Genomic DNA, 7,422 nt, shown 5'->3' with positions numbered 1-7,422 from the left:
ATTTAACAGATGTGTTAAAACTTTCAGAACTGTTACCAAAAAGTATATGGAAAACTGAGCAAAAGAAAACATAAGGCAATTATTAACTCTGAGAAAAAACAAACATAAACGTTGGGTGAGAAAAGAGGCATGCATGTTCATAGAGGATCGTTTGACTTAGCAGAGAACAGTATGTACCTCAAGTTAATGTAAACCCTGACTGTTAGGAAGGGAGCAGGCAAGGAATCAGGAGCGGGAGGCAATACGAGAGAACCAACTTCTCACCTTCCTTGACAGAAAATCTGTAAGCTACTGTTAGATACTGATTAATCAAGAAACAAAATAGTATATTATAGCAATATACAGAAATAAATACCTGAAAAAAAGCTAAAAAAAATTGAAAGTTCTTTTCTCTCTGAAGTAGGGAAGGTTGGGGAACTGGACTGAACCTTTTTTAAAAATCACATTTAAATTTCTTAGAACTCTTTGCTTTAACCATGTGGATACATTTGTTAAAAATAGAAACATGATTTGACAACAAAAAGGAAAGTAGAAGAATATGTATGAAGAACATCCCAAAAGCTTAAAAAGAGTGAAAGACGTTCTGGCAGGATTTCGTGCTGACCTTTTGTTAGTCAAACTGGCTAATAATGGACTTCTTCATTGATCCTGTCAGAAGGGGAAGGAAAGCCTTCCTGTTCCTGGGAAGCGAGCCACTCCAGTGCCTTTGCACTTTTGTGACAGAATGACGATCCTATAACCCTCTTGCCCTCCTCATTCCTGAGGTAGGTGACAACTGCAACTACTCCCTGGGGGAAAGGGGAGCTCAAGAGGATCTGGGAGCTCCTAATGATTGCTGGAAAGGAAATACCCTGCCTCGGTTGGTTCTGATAAAGCTCCCTGGCTCGACCCAGGGGCTTAATTGGTAACAGATAGCAGGCTGTTATAAAACCCAGCTTGCAACCATCATCGACAGTCTGACCATTGTTTTCGATGTGTAGTAAGAGTCTCGTGGTTTCATCACCCTTCCTTCTCACCTCCACCTGTCCTCCTCTACTTGCCTACAGCCCGTAATTGCATCGCTGTGCAGCCTCCCTGGAATGGCTCTTTTCAAGTCCTCCCTGTCGATATCCTCAATTCAGACGTCATCTGACTTTCCTCTCCAAGGCAAGGGTGAGCCAGGGTGAAAGGGACCTTTGTGGAAGGCTAACCCCTCCCAAACTTACCTTGGCAAATAGGGCTGGTCTGGACAACATTTGGACCCTCCGCAAACGTTGAGGGTTATTTGGGGAGAAAGAGGGTCGTTCTAGGGATTGTGAATGTTCAGTTTCGGCTCACAATAAGCCCCGTATGGGGGCATGTGCAGGTCAAGAGCAGTTTTTGAATCTGGCATCCACCAGGTTAGGGGGCAGATAAGGAATCTTGAATCTTCTAACCAGGATTGGGTATGTTTCTGGGAATGTCTTTGTACTGTATCTCCTTTAGGATTAAGGGAGTCTGGATCCTGGCCACCTCCTTCTCTTCCTCCTCCTCCAACATGAGTAGCAGTGGATATACTTTGGTTTTACCTATTTAACTTTGCAGCCTGTGGTGGGAAGGCAAAGAGAGTGGCAAGTTTTAGAATAACATTAAATGAAGCATCGTTTAGGCAAAGCAAACAATTACTTTGAACTTTAAGAGCGCTTATATTTAGACTGTAAAATAACATCAAATGAAGCAAAACCCCAGCAATTTGGAATATTCTGTTTTCCAAATTCCAGTCTCAGTTTGAAATGTTAATAATGTGCAAACTTTTTAAAGCCAAGGAAACCATGAAGGTCGGCTGTTCCAGAAGTCTGGGACGTGGGGTGGACAGGAAACCTGGTTTCCCAGGCAGGGTGCTGGTGGAGGCTGCAGTGGCTGCCTCTTGGGAAGAGCTTCAGAAACAGGGTCCCAGGATCTTCTGACTTGGCTTTAAGGCAGCTCCACACCCTCCAAAACCCTCAGGCCATGGCAAAGTGAGGACATCTCTGAACCAGCCCTAGTCAGCTCGGTTTGAGACTTGAGTGATGGGAGAGAGTGAGTCACACAAGTATCTGGGAAAGAGAATTCCAAGATTAGGGAACCACAACTACAAAGACTCTGAGGTTTTGGAAGTTCGCCTTTGGAGGCAGGAGGGCAGTGTGGGTGGAGCTGAGTGGGAAGGATGACAGAATACATCCTGGAGCTGTACTGGTTTGGGATAATCCAAAGCACAGCCACAAAATCTCTTCTTTCCCAGGTCCCTTCATGGGATGGGAGCAGAATCAGTCAGGACTCAATCAAGGAAGCAGCGCCACCATGAATGCTATGAAATAAGGGCTTTATTATAGGAGGTAGATCTCACACGCTTGGGGAAGAAGCTGAGAAAGTGAAAGTTTGGAAGGGGGAGTTGGAGAACCAGGAAAGTCAACACTCAGACCTCCAGAAGTACCAGCATGGGTGGCCAAATTGGAACTTGCAGGGAAGTCTGGGAAACTGAGCATGTCTAGTTGCTGATATGAGACCATAAGGGGCACTGGTAGGGAGAATACCGTCCTTGGGTATTCTCAGCAGATGTCTGGTGGTGGCCTGGCACTGCAGCTGGTCAGAAGGGCTGCCACATGGGAGGAAGAGCTGGACAGAGCAAAGGTGAGCAAGGATAAGCTAGAACCCACCCAGACACCCGTGTGTCTGTCCACCGGAGATGGAATGCTGTTCCACCGAGGCTTCCCAAGCCTTAGGGCACTGTTCACTCTTGGCCAACTCTAAGCCATACCTGATCAATAGGGGATTCTGGAAAACAAGTTCTTATCTCATTCGACTTGACCATAAAACAGCCAGCACAGATCCCAGGTGCCTTGGACACAAGGGGCTGAGCCTGGCATTCACCTTGCCATCACGAGCCGTGCTGGCTTTCCTGCCTTGCACCAGATTGGCAAAGAGCTTTGGCAACGCAGTTCCCTCTTGCCTAAGGGGCAGGAGCATAAATTAAGATTCAGCCTCCCAGCTTTCCCTAAGGCCTGTGCCATGTAGCCTACTCTTCCTGAGTACCCCTTTTGGGCTTTTCTTTCAGAAGATAGGAGGCCAAAATGAGGGACACTCTTCTTCCATGAGTCTCCACCACCCATAGAAGAGAGTGAGACCTGCGCCATAAAGATGCCTCTGGTGCAGTGATCATTAAAGTGACCTGTGGCCTAGGAGCAAATGCCAGATGAGAACTCAAATGTTCTGCAAAGTGTGTCCTCAAAATGCAAAACCCAACCAAAGAAAGAAAGGTACCCCAATGCCAAGATCCAATTAGATCAGAACATTTACCAAAAGCACTTGCTTGCTGGACCTAGGGCCACCAGGAAAGATGAGGTCAGCTGCAGAGTTTTGTGTGCAGGGTGGGGAGCAGAGGGACATGGGGGTGGGGAGAGGATGATGGATTTGCTGTGAATCCTGCCTTCTGGCATTAAGGGTAATTTGTTTTACTGGTCAGGTCAACAATCTAGCTACTGCTTTGATCACAAGCAAAAGTTCCAAGATTGTTGTGTTAAAAAAAACACACACACACAATTGATTTATTACATCCAGGTCTTAAATGCCAGTAGGGCAGCTGAAGCAGATGTGTCAAAGGAAGAAGGACTGCTTTAGCACAAAAGCCACTGCTCAGTCTTCGCTTGGCTTCCCACTGCATATGTGTGAGTTCTGCAATGTTTCCTCTGGAGGAAACTGATCTCTGAGTTTGGTAATGAATTTGCAACCCTTGCCTGACTCATGATGATGTTAATTCATTTGCTGAAATAGTAAGTGCTCTGACATCATCCTTGGAGAAGAGCTGGGCTGAGATTCTGCTCAGTGCTGCCACCTCTGGAAGCAAGTCTGTCCTAGAAGAGAGAAAATGAGAGGCTTTAGGTAAACATAGGGCCAGATAGTTACGATTGATTTCAACAGATCGAGCTGTAGAGATGTCTGTGCTGTTTCCCCCTTTCCTTACGCTGATGCTTATCTGTGGGGCTACAGTCTCTATGCTTTGCACAGTAAGGAGGCAGCTATGTGCCATAGATTCTATTTTTATACCCACTTCCTGTTCAAGGAATTCATCCTTGGTGATTTCCTTTGGAAGCAGGGCTTTCAATTTTCCTGTGTTTATGGTGACTTAGCCTACAAAAAACAAAGCACAGAGAATGGTGGGGGTGACACCGGGAGAGCTGGCCTTTGGGAGTTATGAAACCAACTTTATTCCGTTACTTTTCAACCACTACGGTCTCTTTCTTAGCCTCGTGGAAGTTAACAGCTATCCCAAGCCTATTTCTTTTTCTGTGTTATTAACTAACCTAGTTAGCTCTGATTTTATTCTAATTCCTTTTGCTATGATTAGATGTAACTGACTGAAGCCTTTCTTAAGCCAGAGATCCTGTGATTAAGGTCTAATTGGGCAGGCTCCCGAGGACTGGGAATGGATTTGCCCTGATATACGTCAATATATGATAGTAGCTAGATTGTTGACCTGACCAGTAAAACAAATTGCCCTTAAATACATGACATTCATTCATTTAACATTTATCACATTTCTAATAAACATGACGAGTAAAGGAAATTAACTCCTGCCATCATGGAGTGAACAGTCTATTGGGGCCGTTGGTGAGACAAGCAGTTAAAATACCGCATAATGAAAATCACACGGGGGCACTAGGATGTAGAGGAGTCCGTGATGTAGAAAGCTTCCCAGGGGTTTGCAATGTAGCCTGAAAGCTGAAGGGAAACCTAAGCAGGGAAGCAGAGGATATGGCCTTTGCAAGTCTCGGAGGTAAGGATCAAGAAGTTCAGGGCGGCTGAGGCATAGAGCATGAGTAGTGTGTCGGGGGGAATGCAGGAGAAGTGGGAGATGCAAACAGAAAGGCTGTTACTCCTCCTGGAGTTAAGATTACGTGTTGACTATTTCATTTAAAGATGCTTGGCTTCCCACTAAGGGCCTTGGGAAGCTACTGAAGTATTTTAATGGCCTAACAGTGTGGCAAGATCGTTGTCTTTAGAAAAGTCACCATGGCGGCACTACAGAGAATGGATTAGTGAAGAGCAGTGCATAAGTCACTCAAGTGACCTACCTGGCTCCAGATGGCAGCCTGGGCCGGGGTGGAGGCTGCCATGCGATGAGAAGAGTGGTGGCAAGGGGGTGCTCTCGGGAGTAGAGCCGTAGCAGTGATGGCAGGCTGGATGCGTGGCGTGGGTGTGTTGGGAGTGGAGAGAGAAGGGAAGAGGGTGGGGCAAGGACAGGGAAGGAGGAAGACAACTGTTCAGCACAATGCCCGGGTATCTTGCTCCTGTTTTCCTCCTTGGGGATAATTCAACGGCGGGGTCCTTAGGTAGTGGGCCTTACCTTGTCCCATTCATTTTATCTTTACTCCCTTTTTAGGAGTTCTCGTGTCCCCTAAGGTCTCAGCTCAGGTTTGGGGGTCTTGGAAAAACAGTGAGACCCCCACTGGCTATAAAAATCTTTCCTGGCTTGTCTGTTTTGCAGTCAAGAGCATCATCAGCAGTGCAAGCCTCCTCCAAGGAGTGATGGACTACAATGCAGGGGATAGGGACTCTGCCGGCGCTGAGCCGTGGATGGCCAGGGTGCCGTGTGATCGTTTTCGGCATCACCCCTCCTGGAATTAAGTTGCTTTAAAGAGGAAACAGCATAGGCTGCACTAAAAGGCAATTTTTATGTGAATGAACACTTATTGGGTCATTGCATTTATATAAAGTACAGAACAAACAAAACTAACCTAGGAGATTTCAAGCCAGGAGAGCAGTTACCTTTGGGGTCTTGGTGGCTGGAGGGGGCTTGAGGGGATTTCTGGGCACGGTGAATACTCTATTTCTTTATTTGGTGCTGGCTTCTTGGGGGCATTCAATTTGTGAAAATTAATCAAGCCACACTTTTCTGTAAACATATATACATATATACACATATAGATGTACACATATGCACGTGTTTCTGCATGTTTATGTACTACACTTTAATAAAAATGTTTGTCAGAAAGACAGTATTGAGGGTTTTCCACAAATTCTCCTTCTGGATCCTTTAAGTGTGGCCACAAGAACCTCACTGTGTGGACACCACAAGGAAGATCCCATGATCTGTGGGGATCTGCAAAGGTAGCCAAGGCTCAGACCCTGTCATGTCCAAGAGATGCCTGTGCTCCCGTGAGGCTGGGGGCAGAGGTGACAGGCACACGTGGAAGGGGTGCGGGCCAGCAGGCCTGGAGCTGGAGAGGAGGCAGCCCCTCCACAGCTGCTTCCCTCCTCGGGCCCCTCCGGGGTGCTCGTTTGACACGCCACTGAGGTCTCAGGATCCAGAGGTACAGGTTCAGGCCTCATTAAAATAAGTTCAGACGAAGTTGGTGCTGACTTTCAAACAGGTGAAGGAAGCTACAGTCATTCCAAAAAACAGGATTGTTGGGCAAAACCCCCCTTTTCTAACTACATAACACATCCCATATCCCATTCTCAGAGAATAGTGCAAAGGAAGGGCTTCTATCTAGAAATAGTCTCTAGATCATGGCTTCATTTAGCTATTGTTTAAAAATTGTGTCTTTACAGATATTAGATCACAGGTTACTAGGGGGTGGGAGTAGAGGAGGCAAGTGTTAGGGAGAGTTATTGCTTAAATAGGTGCAGAGTTGCTGTGTGAGGCAATGAAATAGGTACAGCAATGGATACTGGTGATGGTAGCACAATATTGTGAATGTAATTAATATTGTGGAATTGTTCATCGAAAGTGGTTAAAATGGGAAATTTTGAGTTACAACAATACAAACTTTAAAAAGAAATAGTGTGTTTAGATGAAAAAAAAAAAGGCTAAACTTGAGAAGATTTAACAGGGTAGGAAAGCAGGACCTCAGAGATTACCATATCAGGCCGCATTCAGTAAACACCTATAAACCTATTGAAATGACCATTGTCTGGGAGAAGGTTGTTTTTGTCAAAATAAAGCTCATTTTAATGGGACAGCACAATGCACACAGAACATCGTTAGCTTGACAGGCCAAAACAGGAGATTTCTTTATCTGCAAAGTTCATTCTCTGAAAACCAGTGCGTTCTGCACTGTTTTGACACTGAACTAAAAACTAGCCCATACTGAGTGCCCGCCATGGGCTGGGGTATACTGAGCACTTCACATTAGGCAGTGTGATCACTGGGTCAGGCACATTTTGAATGCCCATTGACTTGACTCTTCTCTTGCGCTTTCATGCCAGTCCATCAGCAAATCCTGATGTTTCTTCCCTTGGAAACAATACCTAGGCCAAATGTGGTATCCATGACTTCATGAACTCGGCTCCCCCTCTCTGGACACTTTCTGCTCCCTGGGTGTCAGAATGGCCCATATGACTAACTCTGGCCAATGTACTGTGAGTGGAGGTGACACATGCCACTTCCAAGCCAGGGCTTTTAAATCCCTCTTGGTTCTCTTT

General features: G+C 45.8%; 1 long non-coding RNA gene across 1 annotated transcript in view; it reads right to left on the bottom strand.

The window, feature by feature from the left end:
• Nucleotides 1–2,305: 2,305 nt before the first annotated feature.
• Nucleotides 2,306–7,422, bottom strand: part of LOC131279400 (uncharacterized) — an 84,896-nt gene continuing 79,779 nt past the window's right edge. The window contains exon 2 of the long non-coding RNA XR_009186725.1: nt 2,306–3,848. This is a non-coding gene — a long non-coding RNA (uncharacterized lncRNA). The remainder of the gene's footprint in view (nt 3,849–7,422) is intronic.

The sequence above is a fragment of the Dasypus novemcinctus genome, chromosome 8 (assembly GCF_030445035.2).
Source record: "Dasypus novemcinctus isolate mDasNov1 chromosome 8, mDasNov1.1.hap2, whole genome shotgun sequence".
Lineage (NCBI taxonomy): Eukaryota > Metazoa > Chordata > Mammalia > Cingulata > Dasypodidae > Dasypus > Dasypus novemcinctus.
This window is presented reverse-complemented; position numbering and strand designations above follow the sequence as displayed.